The sequence below is a fragment of the Typopeltis vanoorti genome, chromosome 1 (genome assembly GCF_054136105.1).
Source record: "Typopeltis vanoorti isolate ZY-2024b chromosome 1, IOZ_Tvanoo_1.0, whole genome shotgun sequence".
Classification (NCBI taxonomy): Eukaryota; Metazoa; Arthropoda; class Arachnida; order Uropygi; family Thelyphonidae; genus Typopeltis; species Typopeltis vanoorti.
This window is the reverse complement of record NC_143549.1, coordinates 13,155,481-13,171,914: the sequence shown is the minus strand read 5'-3', so window position 1 is coordinate 13,171,914 and position 16,434 is coordinate 13,155,481. Positions and strand designations below refer to the sequence as shown.

The following is a 16,434-nucleotide window of genomic DNA, read 5'->3' as shown; positions in this document are numbered from 1 at the left end:
GTCAGCATTATATTTGGTCGATTAAGCCTACAAGTCCAGATTTCCAACATGTTGACAACATTCCGAGAAACTACTGAGTTCTAGAACAATGGGTGGAATAGAAATTACAGTAACACCTCATAAAACACTTAATCCTGTAGAGGAGTGATATCAGAATGGGATCTCCTTGATGTTCCTGATGAGGAGATATGTTCAGAACTTAAAGATCAAGGAGTGACAGGTGTGAGGTGCATCCTGATATGTAGAGATGGTTGCCTAATTCCAACCAAGAACATCATCCTTACTTTTGATACACCTAAGTCTCCAATATCTGTAAAAGTAGGGTATCTCAGTTGTTCCTGTTAGAATGTACATCCCTAACCCACTGAGATGCTTTAAATGTCAGAGATATGGACATGCCCAAACTGCCTGTCAGGTTCTACTACCTGTGCTCAATGTGGTAGTAAAGAGCATGATAACAAATCCTCCTGTGCAAAAAAAGCTAAATGTGTCAACTGTCAGGGAGATCATCCAGCTTACTCTTGTGCATGTCAGAAATGGAAAGATGAAAAAGAAATACAAAGAATGAAAACAGAGAAAATATAACATACCAGGATGCAAAAAGAAAGCTAGCCACTGTCACACCTGCTCTGAGATCCTCTGCTGAGAAGGTAACATGCATGACTTATTTTTCACGATATTAACACCACCACAAACACTTTTATCAACAAAGATGTTTTATTAACGCTAATATTTCGCTGATTTTCAACTCAGCATCATCAGAGCACAACACACATGTAAACGCAACAGTGAGTGAGTGAAACAATATAATTGCACAAGACAAAAGATCTAAAGTCCTATTTTTGGTGCCCTCAACGCCTGACCCTAACACATCAGACTTATTGAATACTCTACCAGAGGAAGAGATACACTGGCCATCCATACTTCCCCAAAACAATTGATAAATATAAATATGACAAATATGGAAATAAAAATATGAAAAATATATTACCCGAAAACCAGGCAAGTCTATAAAACCAAAACAATAGGAAAATTTGTACAATGGAACTGTCATGGATTTTGCCAGAATATCGATGATATTAAGATTTTGTTGCAGAAACAGAAACCTTTCTGTTTCTGTCTGCAGGAAACATACTTAAGACCCAACGAGGACCCTACCTTTAGGAATTTCACTGTTGTACGCAAGGATATAACTGGAGGTGGTCCTGCTCATGGAGGAGTGGCTATCATATTGGGCAGTCATATTCCTTTCCATCAGGTCAACTTAATACTTCTATGGAAGCAGTAGCGATTCGCTTCTCCATGAGATTTCTTATTACAGTATGTTCAATTTATTTACCACCAAGTGCTGAGTTAAATGAAACTGATCTTGATAACCTTATCTTGCAACTGCCTGAACCCATACTTTTGATGGGTGACTTTAATGGTCACAATACTCTATGGTATAGTGCCAACACTAATAGATGAGGTCAAATCATTGAAAGAATTCTTGATAATAATAACCTCTTCCCTTTAAATAATAAACTCAGTACTTTCTTCCATATGTCTACCAGTTCATATTCTGCATTGATCTTACGATCTGCTCCCCTTCCACTGCTCGCCTGAGATGTGGAAGTGATCACTTTCCTGTTCCTGTCTTCACAGGAACAATGTTCACCCACACGGATACCTATATGGAAAATGGACCAGACTGACTTGAACACACTTTCTCTCATCTTGCAAAATTTAATACTGATGCCATCTGTCAAACACCTGTCAGTGAAGCAGTAAAATATATAACAGAGTGCATTGTCCAGGCAGCAACAGCCTCCATCCCAAAAACATTATCTTGGCTTCCACTCTATCCAAAGCCTTGGGAACCCAGAATATCAGACAACCAAAAAATATCAACATAGAGAATTGGATATATTTTGTAGATATCCCACCACGTCAAACCTTAGCTTTCAAGCGTGCTCGAGCCAAAGCACACTATGTGAGGCTTCAGAGTCAAAAACAATCATGGATCCAATTTACTACATCAATTAATCAAATGACCAGTCCAAAAATTGAATGGGATAAAATCCGGAAAATGAAAGGCAGATATAGAACACACTGTTTGTCTACCTTAGACCATAATGGAAGTGTTAATAGTTGATCCCAAAGCTTGCAGACACTCTGGGAGAAAATTTTGCCAAAATCTCAGCAACAGCTTCATATCCTCTTGAATTTTTAATTCTGAAAGAACAGCAAGAGATACAAAGGCTATTTTTCTACCAATGTTCTTGAGCCATACAATCTGCCATTTGTTAAGGAGGAACTAAAAACAGCTCTCCTACTATCTCAACCTAGTGCAGTAGGACCTGATAAAATTCATTATGAAATGATAAAACATCTACCATCCTCTTCTATGGATCTCCTTCTCTTATTATACAATAGCATAAGAGGAAGAGTTTCCAAATTTTTGGCATAAGTCAATTGTCATTGCTATCTTGAAACCAGGAAAACATCCAACACAAGTAAATAATTATCGACCCTTGCTTTGACCAGCTGTCTATATAAGATACTAGAGAAAATGGTTAATGCCAGACTTCTCTGGTATTTAGAAAGCAACAATTCCTCTCTCCAATACATAATGTGGGTTCTGTACACATCACTCAACTTTACACCGTTTGGTCTGTTTAGAAACTTCTATAAAAGATGCATTCCTGAAGCAAGAACACCTTGTTTCAGTTTTTTTTTTAATATGGAAAAAGCTCATGACACAGCCTGGAGATATGGCATATTAAAAGACCTCTATAACCTGGATCTTGAAGGACACCTTCCTGTATTTATTAAAAAATTTCTTTCCATGTTAATTTTCCAAGTCAGAGTGGGAAATACGCTATCTCGTTCATATCATCAAGAACGGGGTGTTTCTTAAAAAGGCTCTGTCTTAAGTGTGACACTTTTCGCTGTTAAAATCAACTCAATCACAGAACAGCTTCCTCCCACTGTAGACAATGCTCTATATGTTGATGACTTGACAATTTACTGCCACTCCCGTAACACGGGGCTAATTGAAAGACAACTTCAGCAAGCAATTGATCATGTTTCTCTGTGTGCTCTTAGTAATGGGTTTAGGATTTCAACAGAAAAAAAAGTGTCTGTGTACACTTCTGTCGAAAATGCACTCTTCACCCAGATCCTGAATTAAGAATGGGACACACTATTATTCCAGTAGCTACAGAAGCCAAGTTCTTGGGACTGATCTTGACAGTAAACTTACATTTCTAGCACACATTCGTCAACTAAGAGAAAAGTGCAAGAGAGCATTGAACCTTCTTCACACTATATCCTCTACTGAGTGGGATGCTGATCAAGCTTCATTGCTCCATTGTTATCGTGCACTTATATGTTCAAAGCTGGATTATGGATCTCAAGTCTATGGTTCTGCAACACATAGTAACCTTGAACACCTTAACCTTGACCCTATTGGATTCCATCCAATAGGATATACGGATAGCTACTGGTGCCTTTCGCACATCACCCACTCAGAGTTTTTACGTTGAAGCAAATGAACCAGCTCTATCACTTCGACGGAAACAGTTGTCTTTTAATTATGCCCTAAAGATAAAGTCTCCCAGATCATCCTACATGGACTAGTCTGTTTTCTCTGCACTGGGAATACGTCCTTTTGGTATGCGTGTTAAAGAGACTATGCAAGCTTTTGGTATAAATGTTGACAACATTGCCTACACTAAACATAACATAAACATAAACAGTGTGCAAACCATGGCAGGTTTGCACACTGTCCTGCAACCTCTCACTTTGTCACCTACAGAAATCTCACACTCCATCTGTCTACCTCCAGTTGTTTAATTCACACAGAGCAACACACTCTGATTTCTTGCCTATCTATCCTGACGGTTCAAGAACTAATACCTCTGTTGGCTGTGTGCTGTTGTGTTTCCTGACATTATTATCTCCAACCAGATTCCACCTGATTGCAGTAATTATACAGCAGAGTTACATGCCATTCAGCTTGCACTTTTTCATATAAAAGAAAACTGCTACCAAAAGTGTATAATTTATACAGATTCATTGAGCTCTTTACAGGCTATCTCCTCTCTTATGCATAATCCGCATTCAGTACTTTATGTGTTACACCTGTTTCGCAAAATGAATCCTTAATTTTGATGTTCAGTTGTGCTGGATTCCCAGCCACATTGGAATTAAGGGAAATCAGGCTGCAGATACAGCTGCTAAATCAGCTCAGACTTTCTCCATCATGTGCAGACTAGACAGTTTATACGATCAAAGCTAATTGCTCAATGGCAGAAAACATTAACAAACAAATTATATGACATTAAACCTGAAATTAAGAGGTGATTTTGTTTTAAATCATAGTTAGAATTGTGGATATTAAAATCACTAAGGAAGGTTACTTTGTTGTTAGAGAATTTGGATTGTATGAAATCAAGCTTCAGTGATAAGAAGGTAAGGAAGTCTGAATGATTTTCAGAATTGAGAGAAATGATACAGAGACAGCAGATGAATGAGGCATAATTAGGTAGGGAAATCTAAAGACACAGAAGGTTAAAGGAGAGATTTAAGATTGTTCATGCTCTGGCAAGAAATGTTGAATAACCCCAAAACAGTCACTCTTGCGATGTAAGGAATCAGACATATATTTTTTAGGGAGTGGTTTGTTATTTAATTTAACTACAGTGACAATAAATTTATTTATATTTACTCTCATGCTAGTATTACAAAGGTTATATGCCTACCCCATACAGAAACCATCCTGTCTCCAGGTCATAACATGGCCTTAACAACATACACAGCCTCCATGCAGGCATTACCTGGCAGCAAGATCATGCAACAGCAGATCAGGAGGCTTCTAAGATGTGTTGCTATCTAGTTTGTCCTGTATGCTATCTGGCAGCCAACCTATCACGCTGCTTACTGCTAGAAGATGGAGAGAGGTACTGAATCTCTACAATATGTTGGACATGTGGGATATCACTCAGACTACATTTTAAAGTATGATTACTACTTCTCTACTTTTTCTCTTGCTTCTTGAATATTTTTTAATCCCTTGTAACATCTTACCTCTTATTTCCCTTGCCAAATTAGTCTTTATGCTGAAATATAGTATTTATTAATGAATAGTCCATTTCCTAAACAGAAATTTAACATGGCATTTTTAATTTTGTTTTTTTCTCCAGATCTCTGAACCCTTTTGTATATCTAGTATTCATTTCCTATGCTGCTCTTTTATGGTTCCCCTACGAGAATCTACTATTGTATTTTCTTCATTTCCAAACAAAGGCTCATTGTCAAATTATTCATTCTGAAATTTAATTGGCTTCTCTACAAGAAATTTCATGTTTATATTGAATACTGATTAATGCTTTTGGCAACTCGTATGGAAAAATATGACTTCTACATTACTTCAACTTTGGTATCACCTCTGGTTCTGGGTGGTGACCCTTCCCATAATGCATAGCATTATACATGTCTTCAAGGAGATGTTCTTTGCTTTATGGGATAATAAGGCAAGTGATTTGAAGTCATACCACCTCTACCACGAGTTGCCCTAGTTCTGAAAATACTTCAGGCACAAACTTTGTTTGCTTACACTTGGATAAAGGATTAGACCAAGTATATAATTTCTTGGTATCTTTAATTTACAGTACAGGATACTTAGATAAACTGCTTGCGGTGTATAAAAATGTACATTGGTGAGCACAGTAAATTTTTGCTTTTATTTTTATTATATTCACATGCAATATTCTCTCTAATTTTTGCTAGCTCATGTGTGCATGAGAAACATTTTGTGTGCAAGTTTACAGACTCAGAGTGTACTCACAAACCCCAAATCCTGAATTAATATGCTGAAATCTACACAGCTACCCAAAGCCATCACTGTTTAAGTGATGCAGTATGGTTGACTGCGCTATATAAGCAATGGACACTAAACATTATACCCTTGCAACTTCCACAAAAGATTTGGAGCCAATAGAAAATTAAGTTGTATTTTTATAGTTTTTAAATTATTTACAACTTCTTTTGCTGTTTCTCATTGTAAAGAAGCTTAAGTTTTATATTTCAGAAAGTGGGAAGTCCTGGCAAAAGTGGTAAACGGGGACGTGGAAGACCCAAAAAGAATGTAAGTAGATTGTAATAGCATTTTTCTTGAACATTTATATAAGTATTGATCTTAAAGACTAACCAGGGATCCTTACACTTTAAGTATCATTTCCTGAAATGTGGTTATATTTATCAGTGCACTAACCATTAGAATCATTATATCTACTCGTCCACCCTATCCTAGGATGGATTGAGTCCCCCACCGAGGAAGCTTACAGCTAATTAATGCACATGGGTTGACACTCTTTGCTTGCATCCCTTAAGGGCAGTATTTCTATGTGTGTTCATGGGACCAGTTTGCCTGTTCTGGGGGTTGAAGAAAAATCAGTTTCTGGGTGAAAAGACATCCCTACCTCTGTATGAGCCCAGCTAACTGACCTTTCACCGAAAAAGACCAAATAAAGGTTCCTCACATTACTGACAGGAATAGAACCAGGTCTTTCCGACCAAGCAGCTTCGCCTATACTGACTGAACTACAGAGGATTAAATCATTAGAATTCTAACTAATAATTATTGCACAGTCTAATTCTCATTTTTGGCTGTATGTCAACAGTTTTCTTCTAAACAGTAGTTCGTATAATTTGACCAGGATTAGTAAAACTATATTCCTGTAAAAGTAAATGACTGTTTTTGTCTATCTTTTTCTTTTTTAACCAATTATCATGTGTGTTTTCTTCTATGTTTGCAATATGGTGTAGGTTTTGTTGCCACGATTAAAATATAGAACAGTAGGATTCCTGAAAACTGCGTTGGTCTCATTTTTCTACATAATATTTGACATTAAGAAATACCTTATAGCTAGCAGATTTTTTTTTATATATACATAGTAATTTGTTAAGCATACACCATTGTCATCATTTAACTTCGGAACACACTGAAGTTCAATTTGGAAGCCATCCATTAAGTTCAAATGTTGCCAGTCAGAGAACACAGAGAAAAATGAAAGAATGCTTATCCATTTTGTAAATGTAACTAAACAAAAGGGGTGCTTAAAGGTCAAAGCTGTATAACTGAGAGGAGACCTCCAGATAGCCTTCAAAGGAATGTGAAGAGCTGACCAGGGCTTCTGACCTAATCTCTAATCCTCACCTTCTTGTGGTGAACCCTGTTAGGTATCTACCTGGATACTGAACGGACAAGGATGGGCTGGCAATTTGGGATTTAGCTGACCAAATTGTATTCTTATTGGCTTGAACCAAAATTTCAAACGATGGTACAACATAACATAATTTCATGCTGGCTTTGGCTGTCGCCCGGTTAAACAAGGCCCCTGTTGTTTTGCCAGGGCAACCAATGAAAAGTCAGCTACTGGAATAAATCCTAAAACTTATCCCAATTCAACATCACCAGAGTTCAAGATCGGCACTATCAACATAAGAAACCTGAATGCAGAGCAATGGAGCTAGCTGAGGAATTTGATAATTACCAAATCGACATAATAGGGGTGACTGAAACAAAAGAGACAAAAACTGGTGAGATCTTTTTGAGCAATAAATATAAAACATTATATTCGGCAATGACACGTGTACCCATATACAAAGAAACGGAGTAGCCATAGTGTTCAACACTAAACACGAGACTAATCTTCTTGAATCAGGCAGTCAGTCTCAAGAAGACTGATGTTGGCAAATATGAGAATGCAGAACTGTACAATGACACTTATTTGTGCCTATGGTTCTACCAAGGTAGAAGTGGAGGAATTTTTTGAGGAAAAAGCAACCGACACAATGAAAAAGGAAAAGTTGGTCCTTGTTGGGAATCTAAATAGCAGAGTAGGAAATGATTGTCAGACTTACAAATATATTTTGGGAAAATTTGGAGGAAAGAGCAAAGCTAATAATAATGGCAAATACCTGTTGGATTTCTGCTCATTACATGGAATGGTTATTACTAACACAATGTTCCAACATAAAAATGCACAAATTCACATGGAAAGAAGAGGCAAGCAATAAGAAAAGTCTCATTGACTATGTCATTGCTGATAGTGATGTTTTCTCACTGGTGCATGACACCAGAGTGTACAGAGGATTTGAAATTGGAAGTGATCACTATTTAGTCTTGAGCAGGATAAAATTGAATTTCATATTGAAAAGAATAACATGTGAGAAAGTTTAAAAGCGAATAGAAGTTGAGCAGCTCTCAGATGTGAACTGCAGACTAAAATACACAAATATTATTCAAGAAAAAATGAAAGAGTTTGATAGCAGAAACCAAACCTTGGAGATTCAGTGGCAAGCCCAGAAGAAACACTGATTGATTCAGCCAGAGAGGCATGTGGTGAGGTTGTGTACAAGGATAGAAAAATCAGAACTCCATGGCTGACAGAGGAAGTTAAAGAGGCAGTGAAGGAAGAAAAGAAAGCATATCAAAAGTTCCTGGCAAATAAGTCTGCTTGTGCTCTTAGAGAATACAGAGACAAATATAAGAAAGCTAAACACTGACTAAACACAAGTCATGGGAGGACTTTGACAAGAACATAGAAAATAAATATCAAGAAGATGACAAGATATTCTGGAGGTAGTTGAAGAAGCCTGGAAATGAAGGAGGAAAGAGTGCTTTAAAAGGAATTAGAGATGATAAAGGGGATATGCAAACTGGAGAAAAATGTATCCTTGAAGTATGGAGTAATTACTTTGAAAAACAAGCAGTAATGACAGCACACTGGTAAAAAAAAAACATTGACCAGACATGTAGTCAGGAATAGATATCCATACTTCAAGTAGAAAAATCCATCAAAAGTCTGAAATGTGGAAAGGCAGCAGGAGTAGATGATATTTGACCAGAAATGTTCAAGTATGGAGGTATAAAAGTCGTGCAGTGGCTGCACTGCATAGTTCAGAGGGACGAATTCCGGATGATTAGAGTAGAGCTCTCGTAGTACCCATATATAAAAAGGGAAATAAAACTGAATCTGAGAATTATAGAAGTACTTCATTACTTAATATTCCTGGTAAGATATATGCAAGTATACTTGAGAAACGGTTCAGAAGAATTGTGGAAGAGAAGCCTGGTGGAGAACAAGCTGGATCAGGCCAAATAGAGACTGTCAGGATCGGATTTTCATTTTACAATAGATAGTTGAGAAATCAATGGAATATAAAAAAGATCTGTATTTAAATTTTGTTGATCAAGAAAAGGCATATGACTAGGTGCCAAGAGAGAAGCTATACCAAACGCTACAGTTATATCGTGTTAATGGAGCATTATATCAAGCAATACTTAGTCTTTATTTGAGTTGTAAGTCAGCAGTAAGAATTGAAGGAAGTACAGGAAGATGGTTTAATGTTAAATCGGGTATCATACAAGGATGTACATTATCCCCTCTCTTATTCATTATTTATATGGATCACATTATGAAGGAAAGTGGTATTAAACCTGATATCAAAATTGGAGATGTTAATCTCAGCTCTTTGCTTTATGCGGATGATGGTATACTTTTAAATAAAGCTGCTATAAGTCTGCAAGATTCTCTGACTAAATTGAATAATTGTTCTAATAGATATGGTATGAGGGTCAGCATTAAAAAGACAAAGACAATGAAAATAGGCATAAAGATTGAAAATATCAACTGCTTTGTGAAAACGAGAACTTATAGAACAAGTAAAACATTTCAGCTACCTAGGCATGATTTTTAGTGAAGATGGTAAGTTAAATATGGAAATAGACAACAGAATGAACAAAGCTAGTATGGTAGAAAGTCAACTGAATAAATTTATATGGAATAAGAGAGAAATTAGCTGTATACAAGACAGTGTTTAAACCAATTTTGACTTATGGATATGAGAGCTGGATTAGAAAGAAAACACTTGACAAAAGACTAGAGACCATGGATACGAGAGTTTGGAGAAAAATTAGGGACATGAACAGATGGCATCATATCAAAAACGAGGATATTAGGAAAGAACTTGATATTGTCAGCATCCAAGAATGCATTAGCAGAGCTAATCTCAGGTGGCATAACAAGTGTTCTCTGCCAGGTTGGCAGGAAAAAGACCCAGAGGAAGACCAAGATATAGGTGGATTGATACAGTAAAAAGCACCTTAGAAGACAGAAATATAAGACCTGATAATATTGCAGTCTTGACATTTAACAGAATGATTTGGAGGAAAATTGTAGATAGGAAGCTAGTAATGATGTAAATTTTTCATATAGTACTATCATATCCTGTACACCCCTTGAGAGTATATATCAGGAATTTGACGATGATGAGCTAAACAAAAATCATAATGACTGGTCAGAATATTATCATTTATTCAAGTATAAGCAGGAAAATATATACAGAAATATATTGTGTTTGCAAATAAGTACAGGATATGACAGTACTACATGAAAAAATTACATCATTACTAACTTCCTATCTACAATTTTCCTCCAAATCAGTCTGTTACTTGTCAAGACTCCAACATTATCAGATCTTATATTTCTATCGTCTAAGGCACTTTGTACCGTATCAATCCACCTATATCTTGGTCTTCCTCTGGGTCGTTTTCCTGCCAACCTGGCAGAGAACACTTGTTTTGCTAATCTTTCCTTGCCCATTCTGTTTAGGTGACCATACAACCTGAGATTAGCTCTGCTAACGCATTCCTGGATGCTGACAATGTCAAGTTCTTTCCTAATATCCTCATTTTTAATATGATATTGCCATTGATGCCATCTGTTCACACCTCTAATCTTTCTCAGGACTCTCATATCTGCGGTCTCTAGTCTTTGGTCAAGTGTTTTACTTCTGACCCAGCTCTCAGATCCATAAGTTAAAATTGGTTTGAACACAGTCTTGTATACAGCTAATTTAGTGTTCCGACTAATTTCTTTCTTATTCCATATGAATTTATTCAATTGACTTCCCACGATACCAGCTTTGCTGATTCTGTTGTCTATTTCTATATTTAGTTTACCATCTTCAGTAAAAATTGTGCCTAAGTAGCTGAAATGTTTTACTTGTTCCACAGGTTCTCCATTCACAACACAGTTGACATTTTCAATGATTCTGCCTATTTTCATTGTCTTTGTCTTTTTATTGCTGACCTTCATACCATATCTATTACAACAGCTATTCAATTTAGTCAGAGAATCTTGCAGACTTGTAGCGGATTTATTTAGAAGTATAACATCATCCGCATAAAGCAAAGAGCTGACATTAACATCTCCAATTTTGATATCAGGTTTAATACCACATTCCTTCATAATGTGATCCATATAGATAATGAATAACAGAGGGGATAATGTACATCCTTGTCTCACACCAGATTTAACATTAAACCATCTTCCTGTACTTCCTTCAATTCTAACTGCTGACTCACAACTCAAATAAAGACTAAGTATTGCTTGATATAATGCCCCATTGACACCATATAACTGCAGCGTATTGAATAGCTTCTCTCTTGGCACCTTGTCATATGCCTTTTCCAAATCGACAAAACTTAAATACAGATCTTTGTTATATTCCCATGCTTTCTCGACTATTTGTCGTAAAGTGAAGATCTGATCCTGACAGCCTCTATTTGGCCTAAATCCAGCTTGTTCTTCACCAAGCTTTTCTTCCACAATTCTTCTCAACCGTTTCTCAAGTATACTTGCATAGATCTTGCCAGGAACACTCAGTAGGGAAATACCTCTGTAATTCTCACATTCAGTTTTATTTCCCTTTTTATATATGGGTACTATGAGAGCTCTACTCCAATCATCGGGAATTCGTCCCTCTGTCCAGGCTTTCTGAACTATGCAGTGCAGCCACTGTAAGACTCTTATACCACCATACTTCAGCATTTCTGGTCGAATATCATCTACTCCTGCTGCCTTTCCACATTTCAAGCCTTTGATGGCTTTTTCTACTTCAAGTATGGATATGTATTCCTGACTGCATGTCTGGTCAGTGTTTTTTATCACTGTGCTGTCATCACTGCTTGTTTCATTTAGCAGTTTTTCAAAGTAATTACTCCATACTTCAAGGATATCTTTTTCTCCTGTTTTCATTTCACCTTTATCATCTCTAATTCCTTTTACAGCACTCTTTCCTCCATTCCTAAGCTTCTTCAACAACCTCCAGAATATTTTGCCACCTTCTTGATATTTATTTTCTATATTCTTGCCAAAGTCCTCCCATGACTTTTGTTTAGCTAGTTTTACACACTGTTTAGCTTTCTTACATTTGTCTCTGTATTCTGTAAGAGTAAAAGCTGATTTATTTGCCAGGAACTTTTGATATGCTTTCTTCTTTTCCTTCACTGCCTCTTTAACTTCCTGTGTCCACAAGAGAGTTCTGATTTTTTTATCTTTGCACACAACCTCACCACATGCCTCTCTGGCAGAATCAGTCAATGTTTCCTTCAGAGTTTGCCACTGAATCTCCAAGGTTTGATTCCTGTTCTCAAACTCTTTCATTTTCTTTTCAATAATATTTCTGTATTTTAGTCTACAGTTTACATCTGAGACCTGCTCAACTTTTATTCGCTTTAAAACTTTCTTACATGTTATTCTTTTGAATATGAAATTCAATTTTATCCTGCTCAAGACTAAATAGTGATCACTTCCAATTTCAAATCCTCTGTACACTCTGGTGTCCACCAGGGAGAAAACATCACTATCAACAAGAACATAGTCAATGAGACTTTTCTTATTCTTAGCCTCTTCTTTCCATGTGAATTTGTGCACATTTTTATGTTGGAACATGGTGTTAGTAATAACCAGTCCATGTCCTGAGCAGAAATCCAACAGATATTTGCCATTATTATTAGCTTTGCTCTTTTCTCCAAATTATCCCAAAATATTTTTGTATGTCTCACAATCATTTCCTACTCTACTATTTAGATCCCCAACAAGGACCAACTTTTCCTTTTTCATTGTGTCAGTTGCTTTTTCGAAAGCCTCAAAAAATTCCTCCACTTCTACCTTAGTAGAACCTTCTGTGGGACCATAGGCACAAATAAGTCTCATTGTCCAGTTCCCCATTCTCATATTTGCCCACATTACTCTACTTGAGACTGACTGCCATTCAAGAAGATTAGTCTCGTATTTTGTGTTGAATACTATGGCTACTCCTTCTTTTCCTTGATTGTTATTGCCTGAATATAACATTTTGTATTTATTGCTCAGAAAGATCTCACCAGTTTTTGTCTTTTTTGTTTCAGTCACCCCTATTATGTCGATCTGGTACTTATCTAATTTCTCAGCTAGCTCCATTTCTTTGCCATTCAGGCTTCTTACGTTGATAGCACCGATCTTTAACTCTGGTGATGTTGAGTTGGGGTTTGTTTTCAGATTTGTTCCAGTAGCTGACTTTTCGCTGTTCGCACTGGTTCCCTGTTCCACAACGGGGGCCTTGTTTAACCGGGCGACGCCCCAGCCGGCATGAAATTTTGTCATGTTGTACCATCATTTTTTATTTTGGTTTAACCAATAAGAATACAATTTGGTCGGCTAAATCCCAAATTGCCAGCCCATCCTCGTTCGTTCAGTATCAAAGTAGATACCCAACAGGGTGCACCACGAGAAGGTGAGGATTGGACATTAGGTCAGAAGCCCTGGTCGGTTCTCCGCATTCCTTTAAAGGCTATGTGGAGGTCTCCTCTCAGTTATACAGCTTTGACCCTTAAGCACCCCATATATATATATATATATGCATAACAACTTATGAAAGTTGCCTAATTGCTCTGTTTTGTGCCAGCTGGTAAGTGTCAGATGGTTCATGTCTCATCTTCAAAAAGAATTTTACTTATGTATTGCCGAAACTGGTTTCTCAACCTTCCTCTCTGTCCATTAGTTAGTGTACAGAGAGTAAGCACACTGAACATAGGTAAGGGTGTGCATCTGAGTTGGTGTTCAACCACCTCAGCTTTTTTCTGAATAGTTTCTGTTAGGCACTTTTGCTAATTTTCTTCAAGAAGAAAATGAAGAGAGTGTTTAGAAGTTTGAACTTGTGATAATATTGATTGACAGCATGTTCATGTCTTGAGCAATTTATATCATCATCATCATCAAATTCCTGCCATGTACCCACAAGGGCCCTGTCTACAGGATATGATAGTACTACATGAAAAAATGATACCATTACTAACTTCCTATCTACAATTTTCCTCCAAATCAGTCTGTTACTTGTCAAGACTCCAACATTATCAGATCTTATATTTCTATCGTCTAAGGCACTTTGTACCGTATCAATCCACCTATATCTTGGTCTTCCTCTGGGTCGTTTTGCTGCCAACCTGGCAGAGAACACTTGTTTTGCTAATCTTTCCTTGCCCATTCTGTTTAGGTGACCATACAACCTGAGATTAGCTCTGTTAACGCAGTCCTGGATTCTGACAATGTCAAGTTCTTTCCTAATATCTTCGTTTTTAATATGATATTGCCATTGATGCCATCTGTTCACACCTATAATCTTTCTCTGGACTCTCATATCTGCTGTCTCTAGTCTTTGGTCAAGTGTTTTACTTCTGACCCAGCTCTCAGATCCAGAAGTTAAAACTGGTTTGAACACTGTCTTGTATATAGCTAATTTAGTGTTCCGACTAATTTCTCTCTTATTCCATATGAATTTATTCAATTGACTTCCCACCATACCAGCTTTGCTGATTCTGTTGTCTATTTCTATATTTAGTTTACCATCTTCAGTAAAAATTGTGCCTAAGTAGCTTAAATGTTTTACTTGTTCCACAGGTTCTCCATTCACAACACAGTTGACATTTTCAATGATTCTGCCTATTTTCATTGTCTTTGTCTTTTTATTGCTGACCTTCATACCATATATATTACAACAGCTATTCAATTTAGTCAGAGAATCTTACAGACTTGTAGCAGATTTATTTAGAAGTATAACATCATCTGCATAAAGCAAAGAGCTGAGATTAACATCTCCAATTTTGATATCATGTTTAATACCACTTTCCTTCATAATGTGATCCATATAGATAATGAATAACAGAGGGGATAATGTACATCCTTGTCTCACACCAGATTTAACATTAAACCATCTTCCTGTACTTCCTTCAATTCTAACTGCTGACCTACAACTCAAATAAAGACTAAGTATTGCTTGATATAATGCCTCATTGACATCATATAACTGCAGCATATTGAATAGCTTCTCTCTTGGCACCTTGTCATATGCTTTTCCAGATCGACAAAACTTAAATACAGATCTTTGTTATATTTCCACGCTTTCTCGACTATTTGTTGTAAAGTGAAGATCTGATCCTGACAGCCTCTGTTTGGCCTGAATCCAGCTTGTTCTTCACCAAGCTTTTCTTCCAGAATTCTTCTCAACCATTTCTCAAGTATACCTGCATAGATCTTGCCAGGAACACTCAGTAGGGAAATACCTCTGTAATTCTCACATTCAGTTTTATTTCCCTTTTTATATATGGGTACTATGAGAGCTCTGCTCCAATCATCGGGAATTCGTCCCTCTGTCCAGGCTTTCTGAACTATGCAGTGCAGCCACTGTAAGACTCTTATACCACCATACTTCAGGATTTCTGGTCGAATATCATCTACTCCAGCTGCCTTTCCACATTTGAAACGTTTGATGGCTTTTTCTACTTCCAGTATGGATATGTATTCCTGCCTGCATGCCTGGTCAGTGTTTTTTACCACTGTGCTGTCTTCAATATACTTCAAGGATATCTTTTCCTCCAGTTTTATGTCACCTTTATCATCTCTAACTCCTTTTACAGCACTCCTTCCTTCATTCCTAAGATTCTTCAACAACCTCCAGAATATTTTGCCACCTTCTTGATATTTATTTTCTATATTCTTGCCAAAGTCCTTCCATGACTTTTGTTTAGCTAGTTTTACACAGTGTTTAGCATTCTTGCATTTGTCTCTATATTCTCTAAGAGCACAAGCTGACTTATTTGATAGGAACTTTTGGTATGCTTTCTTCTTTTCCTTCACTGCCTCTTTAACTTCCTGTGTCCACCAGGGAGTTCTGATTTTTTTTATCCTTGCAGACAACCTCACCACATGCCTCTCTCAGAATCAATCAATGTTTTCTTCAGAGATTGCCACTGAATCTCCAAGGTTTGATTTCTGTTCTCAGACTCTTTCATTTTTCTTCAATAATCTTTGTGTATTTTAGTCTACAGTTCACATCTGTGAGGTGCTCTACTTTTATTCGCTTTAAAACTTTCTTACATGTTATTCTTTTCAATATGAAATTCAATTTTATCCTGCTCAAGAGTAAATAGTGATCACTTCCACTTTCAAATCCTCTGTACACTCTGTACAGAGTAATAACCAGTCCTTGTCCTGAGCAGAAATCCAACAGATATTTGCCATTATTATTAGCTTTGCTCTTTTCTCCAAATTTTCCCAAAATATT

The 16,434-nt window shown here is 36.9% G+C and overlaps 1 long non-coding RNA gene across 1 annotated transcript in view; it reads left to right on the top strand.

Annotated features, from left to right (window-relative positions):
* LOC150109795 (uncharacterized) overlaps positions 1–16,434 on the top strand; it is a 94,016-nt gene that overhangs the window by 39,367 nt on the left and 38,215 nt on the right. Inside the window, exon 4 of the long non-coding RNA XR_016550216.1 lies at positions 6,074–6,130. This is a non-coding gene — a long non-coding RNA (uncharacterized LOC150109795). The remainder of the gene's footprint in view (positions 1–6,073; positions 6,131–16,434) is intronic.